This window comes from Clupea harengus, chromosome 18 (assembly GCF_900700415.2).
Source record: "Clupea harengus chromosome 18, Ch_v2.0.2, whole genome shotgun sequence".
NCBI lineage: Eukaryota > Metazoa > Chordata > Actinopteri > Clupeiformes > Clupeidae > Clupea > Clupea harengus.
In genome coordinates, this window is record NC_045169.1 from 26,838,636 (window position 1) to 26,857,616 (window position 18,981).

The 18,981-nt window shown below is 42.7% G+C and overlaps 1 pseudogene; it reads right to left on the bottom strand.

The window, feature by feature from the left end:
* Positions 1 to 479: 479 nt before the first annotated feature.
* On the bottom strand, positions 480 to 1,880 carry LOC116224590 (annotated as a pseudogene).
* Between the last annotated feature and the right edge of the window lie 17,101 nt (positions 1,881 to 18,981).

Genomic DNA, 18,981 nt, shown 5'->3' on the forward strand with positions numbered 1-18,981 from the left:
TGCGGGGGTCCCGGAGTCAGTGTGGTGCAGGGGGCTTGTTTGTGAGCCCCACTGCCGTGGGGAAGAAACTGGTCAGGTGGCGCCAGGTTTTGGTTTTAATGGACCGGACCCTTTTGCTGGATGGGAAGAGGTGGTGGCCAGGATGGGAAGGGTCAGCAATGATCCTGCCTGCTCTCTTGCTGGTCCTGGAGTGAAACGGGTCAGGGTGGCACGGCAGGTCGCAGCCGATGGCCTTCTCGGCTGACCAAATGATCTGCTGCAGTCTGCCTTGGTCCTTGGCAGTGGAGGCAGCAAACCAGACGGTCATTGATTGATGATTTGGGATGGACTCGATGATGGCTGAGGATGGACTATTAATGGGTAACTTAAAAGCAAAGAGGGTGGCAAACCATATACCCATTAACCATATAAATGAAACATGCAAACATAAAGAGAAAAACATGAAATGAGTCCAACATTACCCAAAGTCATCTGGACACCTATCTGAAATGATGATGGGCAATTATGTCCCTTGCAGCCGGTCCGGACCGCTCATCAGGGTGGACAGGTTCCAGATCGTCCTCAGGATAGGCCACGATCACTGGGACCCTCTCCCTCCTGAGTGTGGCCACATTGTGCAGCACTGCACAGGCCACCGTTATCGCACAGGCCCTGTCCGGTGCCACCCTCAGCCCCCGCAGACAATTAAATCTGGCCTTTAGTAGGCCAAAGGTCATTTCTATTCGAGCGAGAGCACCGTTGAACCTCACTTCAGGGCCTGGGGCTGGCTCGGGATAGGGGGTCATGAACCAGGGCCTGCAGGCGTAACCCCTGTCTCCCATTAGGAGCCCATCATAGTTACCTAGTATATGATATGAACAATGTTGGATCACCTCTACATAAAATAATCAATTTCTGAATGACATGAGATTTGCTATACCTTGCTCGAAGCTGTGGCACAGTGTAGACTCTCTGAATATCCGGGAGTCGTGGACAGAGCCCGGCCACTTGGCCTCAACATTGGTTATGAGGCAGGTGGAGTCACAGATCATCTAAGATGAATTGCAGTCAAATCATGGGTATTGTACAGTACATGGGTAGCCTACAGCAGGCAATTGCAAGGTCCATGTCTATTGTCAAAGACAAATGATTGTTTTTATAGGAATGTAATTTGAGGAAAATGATGTCATAAGTACCTGCACATTAAGGCTGTGAAAGCCCTTTCTATTGACAAAATCGGCCTCGTTTGGCCCAGAGGGCCTTTTCAAACAATATGGGTGCAGTCCACTGCCCCAATGACATTAGGAAACTCTGCATAATGATAAGCTCCGTAATGAATAGTGATAGGAATGCATTTTCATGAAATGGTAAAATACTGAATTACTGAATTACCTGCAATTGCATAAAATCCCTCTTTGATCTCATCGACTGGGACATGGCCAGGGAACATGATGAATTTATTCATCAGTTGGTTTAGCGCCAGGTACACTTTCCTTACAGCAACGCATGCTGCGGCTTTGCCGATATTTTCGGCATCACCTACACTGTATAAAAATGTACCTGACGCAAAAAACCTCAACGCTATGCAGAGAGTCTGAAGCACAGTAAGGGCTCTGCTGCGGCGTGTAACATTTGAAATGTACGGCCCAAGAAGGTCTTGCAAATAAATTAGTCCTTGTCGGCTGAAACGATATCGCTCAAACAAGAACTCATCAGTGTAAAATAAAGGGTCTTGGCGATCGCGCAGAACTCTATTCACATGAAAAGCTAATCGAACTAGAATAGCTCCTTGGTCGACTGGGTCTCTCAAAAAGGGAGCTGCCATGTTTTTTTCCGGGGGTGTGGCAAGCTTATCCAGCTACACTTAAGTTAGCCTGCCCTGGAGCAGGTTAGTGCTAATCGATATGTAACTATGGTGATTTAGCAAAAGTTGCTTCCACGAACCAAAAAGAGGGGCGTTTTTAATTTTAGCCTGAAAATTAGCTCGCTAAACCGCTTAGCGAGCTACGACGAATACCCCCTGATATTTTGGGTATTAGCAAATTACTGATGAGAAATAGATCGATTCTAGATGAACATTGATGAACTGTTGAAAAATATGAATATTCTCTCAGAGAAGGGTTGCTCATTCTCCAAGGCCATAGTCCTCCATATATTGTTTCATTGTGTCAGTGGAATGCCAGTTTCTTAAGTTGCCAGAGGTGCTTGAGCGATCGATTGTGGGATTAATGATAGTATTGAAGTCTCCTGCTGTGATGAGGTTGTTTGAATTTGATAATATGGAGAAAATGTTGTGGAAGAAAGATGGATCATCATTGTTCGGGCCATACATTTTTGCCAGTGTAAATGTTGTATGGTTGAAAATTGCGTTTATAATGATGAATCTTCCATCTGGGTCTGTGATAGCTTGATTTAGTGAGAACTGAATATCTTTATTTATTAGAATTGAGACTCCTCTTTGTTTGCTGTTATATGTTGAAGAGTATATGCTGTATTTCTGTGTCTGTTAGATGTGTTTCTTGTAGGAAGTAAATGTCAGCCTTTAATTTGATCAGATGATTAATTACTTTTAGATTGGTTACAAAAGCCACGTATATATTCCATGATATCAATTTAAGTGGTTGCATGAGTTGTGGGCTGATATGTATATCTGGGTTAGGGGACATATGAATTGGTAAAAAGAGAGGGAGAGAGAGGGAGAGGAGAGAGGGATAGAGGGGTTCAATTGAGGGGATTTGGTGTGTGTGTTTTTGCTCATCAATGTTGGGTGGATGTGTGTCATATCTTGCATAATATGTTTTCCATTGTTCTTGCTTGAGGTTGAGCTGAGAGTTAATAGTGGTGCTGAAAATGAACACAGACCTAACAGACAGACACTGAACAAGGGGATTTTACACATAATGACGAAGACAGACAAAAAGACAAGACATAAACAAGCAATATGCAAAGAATGGTACACTATCAGACACTGATAACGGAGAGAGAGAGAGAACAGCTGAATAAGAAAAGAAGAAAACGAGAGAACAAGACTAGAGATTGAACCCAGTAAAGTAAGGGGCTAGCTAGTTCTATGAGCTTACAGAGGTGTAAGTGAATCTGGCATAGCCTATTTGCGTCAGAAAAGCCAAGGTGTAATTTCTAGGCTTCAGAATAATTGTCCATTTATAGTTTGTCGACTGCCATGACTGCACGTATGTTGTTTTTCCGATGGTTCTTTAATATGGGATAGAGAGCTTTCCTTCGTTCGTTTATTTCCCGTGGGTATTGGTCGTTCATTTCAAAATGAGTGTCCTTGAGTAGTTTTCCTTTGCTTTTGAGAAGTTCTTTATGCTGGTAGTGTTCGAATTTTACGATGATTGGCCTGATTTTATCCGCCAGCAGCTCGTGGAGGGTGATGTTACGAGCGATGTCGGCTGGTAGTTTGAGTTGGGTTTGTATGAAGTTTTGAACATATAATTCTGGATTGTCGGGTGTTGTTTCTGGAATTCCTGAAAAGATGAGGTTGTCACGCATCGAGCGGGTTTGGATGTCTAGAGTGGTTTCCTTCATCTGTTTATTTTCGACGGCAACGTTTTGAAATTGCTGGGTGAGTGTTGCTACGGAGTTTTTGAGATCCTGATTTGAGTGTTGTAATGTTTCGATCTGGTTGTGGGCGAATTCAAGGCTTTTTGCGCATGTCGTTTAAATCCTCGTGAATAGTGGCCAACATGTCCAGCTTTTTATTGATGCTTGCAAGAAAACTAACCTCAACTTCGGTGGTTTGCAGATCATCCGTGTCCGTTGCGGAGTCTCGCTTTCTCCTCTTGGAGTTGGGTTGTTTGTTTGTGTCTGACTCCGTGGTTGGATCCATGGTTGAATGAATTAAAATAAGGTGTAATTTTAAGTATCTGTTCCACAGATGTTATGTACTGGCACATGTGTCCCACTCTATCTATATTCCCCTTGTAGTAGGACCGGTGTAGTGTCAGGTTAGGGTTAGGGTCTACCAGTGTAAAATGGTGAAAAGGCCTAGGGACAAGATGGAATCACCATTTTTCATTGAGACCCCACGGCTCCAAGGTGTTCAACCCCCTAATCCACTTCCTCTCACAGTTCTGTCTCCGTCTCCTATTCCAGGCCAGACTTGTCTCCAACCCCATCATCCTTAAATGGTCTACGGAATGTGTTTGGAAGTGTGTGTATAGGACTGTTTTTTTTATTATATTTGCGGATGCAGTATAGGTGTTGTTTTAATCTGATGTCCATAGTATGCATTGTTTCCCCTATATAAATCGCTCCACAGGTCATGCACTTAATAGCATAGACCACATTTTGCGTGTAGGGATCTATTTTTTTATGAATAGGGAGGCCCTTACCACTCACTGAGTTTAGTGCATAGGAAGGGAATATGAAGAAGCAATTATCTTCAAGTTGGTGATAGTGGTTGTCAATGAAATCCTCCAGGATGTAGTCAGATTGTAGCTCGTGTAGAGTATATGACAGTCAGTGCAATGTTGATTTGTTTGGTCCGGGGAAAAAAGTTTTAAATCGAAATTGTTGCTCTCCTGTTGCGTTTTTCAGCAGCAGTGCGCCGTCATGTTGGATCTCACCTCGAGTGCTCGAATCTCGCGCTACTCACGCCGTCATCGCGTGCGTTTACCAGTTTAACAGTCAGCCAAACTTGATTTCACGAGCCAGGTAGCAAGCGCCTTTATTGATGTCAGGTGAAAACCTATGAAACAATAATACTCAAGAAACGGAAAATACTTAGAAGGTATCTTAACTAAACACAGCAAGTTACTATTAGATTAATTACACCAAGAATCAGAGCAACAACAGATTACAGCACAGCTGGCTAATAAGTGCTAAGCCACCAACGGAGTTATGAATGAATGGTGTGCTAACGGTCCCATATTAGAACGTGACGTATCTAAATTATTAAAAATTTCATTTTACGTTTCAACGAACTAACACAGTTAATAGAATTTAAACATAGGTCACTTAAACATATTTATCACAGTGTGAGACAGCGAAAAAACGTGGTCATTGTTTTGAGGGTGCGAGGAAAAGCATAATTTAATAGAGGCTTACTAGAAATGTGCGTTACTAACTGTCACAGTTGTTCCCTATTAGATACGTCACGTTCTAGACGAGTATGATGTCAAAGTAAAAGTCAGTCAACAGAAAGAAATACAATACATTGTGCGTGCAGGGATGGATTACCGAACGGGCCTACCAAGCCCAAGGGCCCATGAGCTCAGGGGGGCCCTAAACCAGAGTCTCTGCGTGAAGTCGCTGTTATAAACTTTGCTTGCTGACAATTGTTTTTAGACTTTGTATTCGTTAATATCAGAGGTGGCTTAAATGTATCTCTTATTTGTGGTTGGAAGCTGTGTATTTTGTTACACGTCTTGACCCATGGTTTCATAATCCGTCCATGTGTGCGTGTACATAACAACAATACACTACAACATGAAACATGAAATCACTCGAAGCGATATTTGCTGACCTAAATAAGATGCTATTTGTTATTACTTGAGGTTATTTCAATAATTGACCATTTTAAGCTTGGCCTACCATTTTATGGGAGCGATGAGGGAAAGGTGGGGCCTGAAAAGCCCCCCTTGTTCAAAGTGGGGAATGACAGAAAAAGTTTGAGAACCACAGCGGTAGTTGAAGATGGAGAGAGATGAGGGATTGTTGGGCGGAAAGTTTCTGTTTAAGAGGCAAAATGACGTAACGATCGACAAAACTAAAGTATGTAGCATTTGTCAAGCTGAATTTAGCTATCACAGAAGCAGCTCGTCTTTAAGTTATCACCTTAATGCGAAGCACCCGACAGAAAGCAGTCCCAGGTTAGATGGTCGCCAACCCTCGCTCCACGACTTCTCTATGGAAATAACTAGACCAGTCCGTGAAAAGGTTACCAACGCTGTAGCAGTTTGGGTTGCTGGTGACTGTCGGCCCATCAACATAGTTGAGGACAGTGGGCTGATTGAGGTGATTCGAATTGCTTCAGGGGACAATTCTTACGATTTACCGTCAAGGGCCACCATTGTGTTTAAAAAAAACACAATTAAACAACAGTGTCTAAAATACACGCTGTCTGAAGTGATTACTCGTTAATTTATAAGATTTAGTCTTAAGAAGAAAAACAAACTTTTAATCACGATAAATTAATTTCAAAATGTGCGATTAATTAGTAAAAAAAAATGTCATCTATTGACAGCCCTAGTCCGTATACATTCAGTAGGTTTATTGGTGTAGATTTCCCCCACAACCATGATATATCTCCCATCCCTGTCTACTATTGTAGATAGGTGCTTAAAAGGAACTCCCCTACGAATCAAAATGGCCGTGCCTCTAGCCTTTACTGAGTGGTATATATGTTGTATCCACCTACACCTGAGCCTAGCATGTGAGTTGTTCTTCAGGTGCGTTTCTTGTAAGAAAATAATGTCACCTTGTAGTGATTTAAGGGGTGCAAGCACTTTGCCTCTTTTGAATGGTTCGTTAATGCCATTTACATTCCATGAACAAAATGTTATATCATCCCTCCTCTTCTCTTTAAGTGTTTAGTTGTGCATCATGTAAGCTGAGAATCAAGTGAAGACCGCCACACGGAGCAAATAAGTTTAAGTTGAGTTTACTGAGTTTCAAGAGATGTACAAATACAGTCTTAGGTGAGTTCACAAAGAGCTCTGTCACCCACGACTGGAGAATGCATTCTGACATCATCATACACAGTTCAGTCTTTTAACCCCTCAGGCGCAACAATGTTGCTTGATTGTGAATCCCCTGGGGAGCTGTAACTAACTAAGTCCTTGACAATAGGGCCTCAGTGAGAATCCTCGATTCTCACACATCAGCGGTTACTCTTATCTTGTCTGTATCCTGTGGTGGCCTTTCTGACCTGAAAAATTGTAAGTCACTGCTGGCCAGAGCTGGCCCTGTCAAATTCCACAGCTCCATTACACCACCAGGCCTCTTTCTTGGAACTGTGGAATTAGTATGTATGCTGAGAACTGCTTGTTGATGAACTCATACTAAACTTGATTTTCTCTTACACACCCCAATCACACTTACACACAAAAATGAAAATAACATTGATAGTTTAAGCAATTCTAATCTCTCTAGAATAAACGAGAATGAACTCCAACTCTAGCAACCAACAGTGGTTGAACTCTTGATCCTACTGTAGTTAGTAGCTCTACAGTTATAAAACTTGTAACAAAACCTGTTTTGGTCTCAAAATAAAGATTAAGCATCTTCCATTGACTTCCAACACAGAGGCCTGTTTTTGACTCTGTTAGGTAGTCTGCCATGCCTGATATTTTTGTATATTTCACCTAACTAAAAACAATGAGGCAAAAGTGGCATTTATGATTATATTCTAGAAGATCTCAGCAATAATAAAATGAGAGTAAAAGGAATATAGTAAAAAAAAGGTTTTTATTCAAATTAAATCAAAATATACTCTTACAAAAAACTAGTTTTCAGAGTGCTCAGACTTTGTACAAAAACACATTGTAAATGTTTTCTTTTTTACTCTGAACCTTGTAAACATAGGTGTTTTCTCCACATAGGTGAGTTTAGCATTCAGAAAGTGTGTGTGGTTTTTGTACTAATTATAAGTAATTTCGAAAGTGACACTTTCTTCACCTAAACCACAATGAATATTGATGAGTTAGGTCTGAATGTACCTGCGATTGTCACTCCCCATTGTCACGTTGTATGGACCGTCTGTCAAAGACAATGGCTTGTGAACATGGATGACGTTCTTTACGGGAGCGTAATTACTTCACGGGAGCCTAATATTAAATTCTGCGCAGACAACAAACGCCAAACACCGACGTTTGTAGCCTAATAAAATTAACTCTGAGCATGATATGTTTTTTACTGTAGAATAGTCTTAGCGACATTTTTATGATTAAAAATCGCCTTGCAGAGTTGATGGTATTCGCCTAAAGCCAGAACTCCGAGTATAATATGACATGCGTTTTACTCCCTATAAGTTAATCAAGAGCATTCATTACAAGAGCTAGTCAAACGAATATAACTTACTCATCAAATATATCCTCGGCTGGGTCAAGGTGAAGCTCAAAGTGGATACGTTTTCCCTCATCGTGTTCAGTTGCATGTATGAAGTAAACATGGACTTGTTTACAGGTGAAACGGGGTGTTTTTTTCAGTCGTTGTGGCCACGTCACGACCCAATAGCGATCGGCGATTTACCATGCATTTATCATACCCTAATTTGCTAATGGGTGGGCCATTACCGGTTGCTTTCACACTCAGGGCCTCATTTACTAACATTGTGACCGCAGCTTAATCTGCGCCTTTGCCCAACTGCAAATAGCGCACAGTGTTTGTCTGTATTTGGGGTGGTATTTATCAAACCAGATCCGCGTTGGGCAATCAGCTCCTTACTCCGCCCTTTAGTGTTAATTAGCGCGCCGTTAAAAGACAGGAGAAATCGCCTGCGTGTTACTGCCACCATGGGTGATTCGAGGAAAAAAAAAAGAAAGTTCAGCGAACAGGAGTTCGAGATTTTGTTTCACGAAGTTACAGCTAACATAAACATGTTACAAGGAAGAAATACACTGCCTTCAGAAAAAAATGCCATCTGGCAGACAATTACATCTAATATAAATTCATTGTCATCTACGCAGTGGGAGGTGGAGGAGTTAAAAAAAAAGGGGTCAAGATATTAAGAGACGCACCAAAGGAAAGGTCGCATTCAACCGAGCTCAGACCAGGATGACCGGTTCAGGCCCCCCCACAATCCGAACCCTTAACAGTTTTAGAATCAGTTGTCCAACAAACACTGATTTCTGAACAGGTGGAGGGGGTATCGATACCGCGGAGCCCTCTGTGCAAGGTATGTATGGTCTGGTACCCTGTTGTGAACTTAAATGGACAAATTACAGCATTATTATATGCTTATATTAAATGATATATAAAATATAAACATTTAAACAAATACCATTTCTGTTCTATTTTCACTTGTATCCCCACCCAAAACCCTGATGTCGCACGCACATAGTTTTCATTTAGCAGCTGATATGTCATGCTAAAACACCTCTTGTTTCGTTACAAATGGATGGAACAGACCTGTAGCTGTTTTTATTTCGTTGGTGTGATAATGTGTTTTAAAACGTCATGCTTGTAACGTTTAATCTTTTGTTTTCCCTTTAGCAAGCACCTCCAGTGAACCTGGACCGACAGCTTCGACAGTGCCTGGATCGGCTTCTAAATCTGCCTCCTCTCAACGCCCTGCACGCAGTGCAAATGTTGAAGAGCTTGACGTGATGCTCTTGACTGAGCAACGCGGTCAGACGAGGGCTCTCCAAGCTCTCAAAGGATGTGTGGCAGATGAGCAGGACGATGAGGCGAGATTCAGGCCAGCTCGTGTGCGCCGTGAATGGGCTGGTGAGGGCCATCACCCAATTATCTCGCCACCAGCAGGAAACCAACAGCTGCCTGAAGGCCATCGCTGCCAGCATTGCAGGTGGTGTGAAGGAGGACCATAATATGCTCCAGCACCTGCGCCACCCATACCCTCACCCCGCAGACCCTCTGCATCCAGCGATGCACCATCCACATCACAACCCACTCGTGCTCTCAGAAGTAGACCAGTGAAGACTGAGCAGGCACACACAATTCCCAAATAAATCAAACAATGTAAAACAGTCTGGGTTGATTTGTGCCATTTTTCCACTTTCATTTACAGATACAAAACAACATTCAAACGTAATTTAGGTGAAGTATCTCCGGATGATATCTTCACGCGAACGTCTGCCCTCAGCCATTTAATTCGCTACGTAGGGAGGGGCATCGATGTTCTCTGGGGGCTCCACGTCCTCTGAAGCTTCCAGAAGCATACCATGTCGGATGGCTATATTATGTATAATGCAGGAAGCCACCACTATCTTGCACACTTTTCTGTGGCGAGTATACCATCGCTCCCCCTGTCCAGTCTAAGCTGCGCATCCGGCTTTTCAGAACACCAAACGTTCGCTCAATCACTGCCCTTGATTGGATGTGTGCGCGGTTATAATGGTGTTCTGCTGCCGATGCTGGGTTGGGTATTGGTGTCATTAGCCATGGCTGTTGGGGATACCCGCCATCACCTACAGCGAGATATTGAAAAGAACTAGATTATAATGAATATGCTATTGGGTGGCATCAATGCATAAACTGTCTAATATAACAATATAGATGTGTACATGGCGAGATTAATTATTTCTACAAGGGACATGGGTTCACTACAATATATCCCCACTGAAACAAATAAACTTACCAAGTAGCCAGGCCACTCCAAAAGCCCGGTTGCTCAATCTTGGATAGATGGCACTATTCCGAAAGATAAAACTGTCATGGACAGATCCAGGGTATTTGGCTACCACGTTAGTTATGGTCATGTTGGCATCACATATGACCTGGACATTCATTGAATATGTATGCTTCCTGTTTCGGTAAATGTGTTCGTGGATTGATGGGGGCGTCAGTGGTACAGGAGGTAAAGAAGTCGTTTAGTAATCAGAAGGTTGCTAGTTCGATTCCCTGTCGAAGCGTCCTTGAGCAAGACACTGAACCCCCAATTGCTCCTGATGTGCAGTGTGCCATCAGTGTAAATGTAAAAATGTGTATACATCCTTGTAAGTCGCTTTGGATAAAAGCGTCTGCTAAATGACTAAATGTAAATGTAAATGTAAATGTAAAGGTGGCAGAGTTTGGATGTGGGTGCAATCAATGGCTCCAATGACGTCCGGAAAGGTTGCAATGTGAAAAAAATCCTGTTTGATGTTTGTAATTTCAGCTATGGTAGTGGGGAAATGTATATATTGACCAGTGCGCCGTAGCAATGCGCTAAGTGGCTGAGTGAAGGCTGTGATATACCAACTGCTGATGCTATTACTGTTTGAAATGATCCTGATGCCAATATTTGCAATGTTGCCAGGAGTTTAACAACTGATGGAATGGAATGTGATCGCCTGGTGGGAGGTTCGATGTTGTTTCTGATCTCGTTAAGTAATTGTAGTATTGCATGGCTGGTTAATCTGTACCGTCTAATAATTTCTGGTTCGCTTAACTGGAAAAGTGTTATTCGTGTGGGAAAGATTCTTTCTGTGCGTTGCCTTTGTCTGTGTCTTCGCCTTGCTCTTTTAACTGCTGCCATATCGCTTGGAAGTTTCCAGACTCAATCAAAACGCGCTTCCTGATTTAGACCTGCTTTTATGAGGTGGATAATTATCCCGCAAATTAGAGACGCACTCTCGCCAGGCAGTTTTAGTAAATACCACGGAATACATCATTAGGCACACTTTAACGCCTCTCCTCCCATCTCTTTGCTGCACACACCCACTTTCCCTTATACCCTCCCAGCAGCGGTAATCTGCGTTTTTACTCAAGTGCACCTGCTTTGTAAATACGGTTCCATGTCTTTACCCGCTATTTTACGCCTGAAATGGGCACAATCCTGTTAGTAAACGAGGCCCTCTGAGAGAGAAATGTGCAAGGCTTTAGCTCTATTCTCCTTACAAAGTGCTCATTTATTTCTCAGTTTCGAACTGCATATATTTGAAAAGGAGAAGATTCAAGGTTTCTCGGGGTGTTATTTTTATCTCTGTAGGACAAAAAACTCGCAGAGATTTTAAATGCAATTGCTAAAAATACCACCAACTGCCCCACGGGGCAGCTCTGTGTTGGAAGTGTTAAGTAGGATTGTTGATGTAGTACTTCTACTTTTACTTAAGTATATATTTTGTTGGGTATTTGTACTTTTACTTCAGTACTTCCTCCACCACTGCTTAATGCACACCAGCAATGTTATATATGAGGCTTTCTTGAAATCTCATTTGATTACACTTTAGTGGATGTGGCTGGTTCAAATTTTCAAGATTGTAGGAATGTACTTGTGTTTTAAATTTTCGGTCAATACGTATTGTCTTTCAACTGTTGCAGAAGTGTAATTTCTCACTAACAGTAGAGGTAAATGTTAAAGGACTACTCTGAGGGAAAAGTCAAGCCTAACAAAAACAACTCCTTTCCCAATCTTGCACTGTCCCCAGATTTGGGTGATAACAGGCCATTTCTTAAATGGTGACAACACTTTGTTTCTGTGCAAAACTTCTGGTAAAATGTTTTACAAGGGTTGTGTTAAAACTCTGAACCAGAAAGGGTTAAATAAGAGTTGACACCCCTTGGCGCTCTGTACTTGGGTGAGGAAGTGAGGTAAAGGGTTAAATAAAAGAGTTGACACCCCTTGGCGCTCTGTACTTGGGTGAGGAAGTGAGGTAAAGCCAGAATGGAGAGCATTGTACAAGCCACCATTAGCAAAAAGGATTGGAGACATCCAGTGGAGAATTTTACATGGGATCATTGCTGTGAATGCTTTGATTTTTTCTTTTAAGGCCTGAAACAAGAGTGAAAAATGTCCCTTTTGTCTGGAAAGAGAAACAGTTTATCATGCGTTCATGCAGTGTCCCAGACTGCTGGGTTTTTTCAATGTTTTGAAAAAACTTTTTTAATGTTTCGATGAAACTTTTTCATGGAAAATTTTTAGTTTTGGATTTCGTTGTGTCAAAAGATGCAGATCTGTGTGTCAGTTGCTCAACTTCATTTTGGGTCAAGCCAAGATGGCAATTTATTTGAGCAGAAAGAACAAGCTTGAAGGGCAGGATCAGGATGTTGTAATGGTCTTTGCAGACCTGATCAAATCTAGACTTGCTATAGACTTTCGCTTTTATAGAGCAACTGAGAATATCGAAATTTTTGAGAGTATTTGGTGTGTAACAACCCGGCTCTTAGGCTTGTTACAAGAAACCAAAATACACCAAAGTTATCCAAAACGCAAAGGTTTAATTGACAAATTTCCAAGTTCTAATTTCCAAAGTATCAATTCTCAAAGTTCGGGCACAGTACATAAACTGTCTGTTCTCTTGGTCTCTTGCTCCCTTCCTCTCTAGCTCTCTCGAATTCAGGAAGTGCCGGTTCTTTATAGTAGAGGGACACGCCCGCCCAGGTGGTTAATCACCGGCACCTGGAAGACAGAGATTGAACACAGCCACACACGCATGCACCCAATTGACAAACGCATTCCTGCAGACAAAACAGGCAGAGCCGACGAGCCCGAAGAGGTTCGTCACAGGTGCTTAAAAGGAGTTTTGTGTTCGGTGGTAAATGATGAACTCAGTTTGGTACACCTCTTGGGGCCCGTTTGTCGTAGGGTTGAAGCTAAGTTAATCAATTGGCCTTTTAGCCCGTTAAGATTAGCGAGCTGATTGAGAACAGCAAATATCGGTTCGTTAACGGCTGATCCGCATCCAAATCATGTGGTTAATTTCAACCAGGCTAAAGTTATCATGGCATTTGCGCGTGCACGTCCTACTTCAAAAGGCAGGAAAGGTCGATCACCAAAACCATGATTTTCTAACGGTATAATGGTTCTAAACTCAAAGAAAAGGGCTCTTTTTTTCTCCGCTGGCGAGCAGGAGATGAACATGAACGCTTATGAAGAATACAAGACCATAATCATGGCAAAATTCAACACCGCCACCGATGTGAGAGCAAGGTGTGTTGGGATGTTTATAGGTTGATGTCTATGTATGAATACCTCACGGCAAGTGTCAACTGGTACAGAGGATTCTTCTACCGGTTTGAAACTGCATGGTTACTAGTTTGAATCCCCTCACCTCCTTCCTCGGTGTAGTTTTACATTTCCTTGTAAGTCGCTTTGAATAAAAGCGTCTGTTAAATGACAATGTAAATTATTAATAACAAATGCAATAAATTGAAGCAGTGAAAATAAATTGTCTGTGATTCTCTCTATTCTTATCATGAGTCCACCTTAATCATTTTCTACAATAATGATATGCTATGGTGTACTAATAACACTCATATAATTATGAGTGCTTTGTTCTCCCCATCATCGACACTACAAAAATGTACCACTCGCAAAAAAGCGCAAGACAGTCAATGTTCGACTTTGGTGTTTGCAATAAATGACTCGAGAAGGTCTTGTAAATGAATTGGCGAAATCTTGGCGATCGTAAAGAACTCTCCCTACGCTAATTTAAATTTTTTCAATTTTAGTTTTAATTATTTGACCGTATAATGTTCATCTGTTGGTCTTTCGTAATAAAGGTCCCTGAAAATTTAAAAAATGTAAATAATAATTCTCTCTTTCTCTCTCTCTCTCTCTCTCCCTTCTCCCTCTCTCCTCTCTCTCTCTTCCCTCTCTCTCTCTTCCTCTCTCTCTGAGTGGATGCGGAAGTGAGTGCGCGTGGTGATTGCGAGAGCGACTGAACGTGAGTGAGTGTGAGTGAAGCCGTCTTTTGGCCGTTTCTCAAACTTCTCTTTTGTGTATCCCTTTTATGTGTTTTTGGATTGCTTTTTTTGTAAATTAGTTCTACAGGCGCTGTAGATCGTTTTTTAGTTTGCTTTATAATTTGTTTAGTGTTTTCCCGTGGAGTCGCTGGATTTCACTAAACTGTCAAGGGGCCTCATTTATAAAATGTTGCTACATTTGATCTCAGACGTTTTCTGAAATAGTCGTAAGTGTTATTCACAGAAAACGAACACACGCCCAAAAAAACACGTGTACGCCATTCCTGCGTTTATAAATCACAAATTATCGTGGAATTGTGCGCAGCTGAATCTCCGCCCTCAAAACGCCCCTACTTAATCTAATTAGCATATTCTCAATGCACAAACGGAGCGCATCCTCAATGCACAAACTCTCTGTGACAATGGTAAGCAAGAAAGAAACATGTAAAAAGAAGAATTATAGTGAGGCTGAAATCGACGTTCTGCTGATGGAAGAGTAGATGCGGGTCAAAACATTGTTCGAAAGCCTTTCTGGTGGCGTAATGGCTAAAGCAAAGTATGTGGCATGGTAGAAGACACGTCTCCAAAGCACCAGCGGCCGCACCTGCGGCACAAGCAGCACCAGAAGCCGCATCTGCGGCAGCAGCACCTGCTGCACCAGCATCGGGGCCTCGTCGGCCATCACCAGCTTTCTCTTCTCATTCACAAAGGGACTTGAATGAGTCTGTTAGTGAGGTTGTTGCCGAACTCTGTCCGCTATTGAGGGTTCTTTGAACAAACGTGCCTAAATAAAACATTCTGAAGTTGGTGAATCAGCTCCCGTCTTCTCAGCGCAGTGATGTGCGTGTTCCAGCCAGCTGGGATGGGAGGGTGGTCATCTTGGTCCATGCGTATTTCGTCTTCTCCTAGCTCTATGCCATGGCTTAGACAGATGTTGTGTAGCACACAACAGGCTAGGATGATCTGGCAAACCTTTTCGGGGTCATATAGCAGTCTCCCTCCCGATGCATCCAAACATCGCCACCTTCCCTTCAGCATGCCTATGCTGCGCTCCACTACCGACCGCGTACGGGCATGTGCTGTATTGAAGTGGGCTTCCTAGGCTGTCTGAGTGTGCGCAATCGGGGTGAGAAGCCATTGGGAACCCTGTTTTACGCAGAAAATCCTCTTTCACATTTCGCTGTTCCTGGGCACTGTATGTAATACATTTCGGACATAGAGGGATAATATCCTCTAACAACGCCAATGCAGCCATATCTCCTACTGAAAACTGTCACTATCAGGCTTTTTATAGGCTATAAATTGAGCAAAATGTTTTACATGTGTGGAATTAAAATGAATACCTATTAGACGTGAATTTCATTCATGTATGAATTATTCAAATTGTTGAATTGATTTTATTGAGCGAAACATTAATTTGGCCTTTTACCATTAGCCCTAATGGTGACGGTGGTGGTGACTATGATGATGATGAAACTGCGTGTCGGCGCTCGGAGAGTTCCGAATTCTTGCAGTACTCCAGTATTGCCACAAGGAAATGTACTTACGCGAACTAGAACCAGATGTAGAGATACGTCATTTTCTACGTCTAAGACGGTTTTAATAAATCTGTACTTAGACGTGGATTTGATCGCACGAACACTCTAAGATCAAATCTGTGCGTAAGTACGTTTTATAAATGAGGCCCAAGGAGTCATGGTGTTAAAATTCAGTGTGATGCATCTGTGGAAGAATGCAGTTTGGCGGTTGGCAGTGTTATTGGCCATGAACATATTAAGTCGGCATTGCATATGAACAACACGACTGTTCTGTTCTTCGACAGTTGAAAAAACAAGAGAGGTGGTTGAACAGGGTGTAGTGATCCGTAACACTGTACTTCCACTTAGTACCCCCTCAAAGAAGGTTATAATTTCTAACGTCCCACCATTTATTAAAGATGTTCTCATTGAAAGAGAGCTGCAGCGGTATTGAAGGCTGGTTTCTTCCATTAGGAAGATTCCGCTTGGCTGTAAATCGCCTCTTTTAAAACATTTAGTTTCCTTTAGAAGGCAGGTATATATGGTGCTGAGTGATGGTCAAGAGGAACTAAATCTGGTGTTGAAGTTTAAGGTGGATGGGTTTGATTATGTGGTGTTTGTCACGTCTGATTCTGCCTTGAAGTGCTTTAAGTGTGGCGGTATTGGTCATGTAGTTTGCGACGCTCCCAAAAAGAGTGACAGCGCGGATCAGCAAACTGATGGTTTGACTGAGGCAAACGCGGCTGGTCCCTCTACAACTGGCCCCCCCATCATCTGATTTTAAACTCATCGGAACCAGGGGTTGGGGAAAGCAGAGTTGAAAAAGACTGATGTGTGTGTCGGCGGCAGTGACAGTGAACGATTTGATCACAAAAGAACTTGCTGCTTTTAGCAGTTTCGAAACAAACAGAGAGTAGGCCTGTTACAACGGAAAGTGGGGTGGGGAGGAAGGATGATGCAGGAGCTTAGGGCTCAAAAACATCTCCGGGGGCTGTCCAAGATATTGCTATGGACACAGGGTTCAAAGTACCGATCAAAAGAAAGATCGACCCGGTGGATGGCAAGGGGAGTAAGGTGAAGAAGGCAGGAGATGCAAATAGTGATGATAGTGACAATGAGTCTCGGGGGTCTAACTGGTCAGATTGCTCACAGGGAGATTTGAACGCATCTGGTGAAAAACTGGCAGTGAAGTATAAAGCTTTTTGCAAAGGCAATCGAAATGTTGAAGTTGAGTTTTATTTCCCAGATCGGCCTCAATTTATTAACGATGTTTCCTGCTTCATTAGAAAAGGCGCCTTTACTGAGAAGGAGGTTGCACGCCTCCGAAAGTTTTTAACTATACTGAGGAAAAAGGTGAACGGTGACCTGAGTGCCCCCTTTAAAGTCAAGAGGGGAGTAAGGCAGGGGTGTCCCATGTCGGGGATGCTATATGCCATTGCAATAGAACCGCTGTTGCATAAACTGCGCCCTGATTTGAGAGGTTTCTCTGTGCCCTGTTGTCTTGTGTTACGACCCTGGCGGGTCTAGGCCCCGCCCCATGATATTTGCATATCTGTTCTGTCTGTTTCATTAGCAGGTAATGGGAAGCAGGTGTACCCCAGGTGTAACCCATGATTGGTTGGGCTACAAAAGCCCTGATCAGATGGTAGTCGAGAGAGCGTTGGATTGGTCGTTGGATTTTGGTTATCGTTGGATTTGGATAGTGCATTGGATTTGGGATTGTCGTTGGTTTTGGATTATCGTCGTCGTTTGTTTATATTACCAGTTAATTGACTTTACAGTACATCTTTTGTTTCTCTCCACAACACTGATCTTCACTACACATTTCACTTCACTACACATTTGCATAATTATTAAATAACTATATAAACTTGTAAAATCATTAATAAATATATTATTATTATCATTATCCTAAATTCTGCGTGGCCTCCCCTTCTTGTTTCGTGCCTTGAGCTGGCTCGTAACACGTGATACGTTTTTTTTGTCTGCTTATGCAGATGATGTCATTGTTTTTGTTAATGACAACGATGGTTACATTAGAAAACACTGTAAAGGCTTTTCAATGTCTGTCCTCTGCTAGAGTGAATTGGGGGGAAAGTGAAGCTCTTTTGGGTAGGGGAGTGGGGAGGAAGGTGCTCTGGTTTGCCGGGTGGGTTGCTCTGGAAAAAGGAAGGGCTAAAATATCTGGGTGTTTTTTTGGGAGATGATACTTTTGTCTCCAAGAACTTGGAAGGGGTTTTTGATAAGGTTAAAGGCCGCTTGGGGAAATGGAAATGGTTGCTCCCTCAACTTTCGTACAGAGGGCGCATAATTATCACTAATAAATCTAGTGGCTTCGTCATTATTCGGCACAAGTTTGCTTGCATGGAACCTCCTGCTCAGCTACTGGACAGCATTCAGAAGGAAGTGGTGGACTTCTTTTGGGACAAAATATACACTGGGTCCCTCAGGCGGTTCTTTTCTTGTCAAGAGAGGATGGAGGACAAGGGGCTCATGAATCTGGTCAGCAGGAGAGACGCTTACCGGTTACAGTTCATTCAGCGACTGCTGACTGCACCCAACACACTGACTTGGAGAACACTGCTGACTGCACCCAACACACTGACCTGGAGTCAGTAAGTTGGGCCTGGATGTCAGTCTCTTTCAGATGGATACGAAGCAGCTCGTCATTGAAGGATTACCACTTATTTTTACAGAAGCCTTTTTAGGGTTTGGGGACTTTTTAATCATCAGTGAGTGAAGTGAAGGGAACTGTCTGTTTGTGGTACATTTAACTGTTGTATAAAAAAAGTTTGTTCAAAAAATAAAATAAAAAATCTCTCTCTCTTCCTCTCTCTCTCTCCCTCTCTTCTCTCTCTCTCCCTCCTATCTTGCTCTCTCCTTCTCTCTTTAGTGATGGCAGGAATGCTGTGGAATGCTAACCTATAGTCTGTCACCGTTAGTTATCTCTTTCATGAAGTGTGTGTGTGTGGGGGGCGCGCATGGCCTTTTAAAGAGTGATAATGGCCTGTGTGTGTGTGTGTGTGTGAGAGAGAGAGAGAGGGAGAGAGAGAGTAATAATGATGTGTTGGCAGAGGTGATTCATGGGATAGTGCTGGTAATCTGGCCAACAGCAGGCTCTTTACGGCATAGGACCTTTGTCATCACCGCACACACACACACACACACACACACA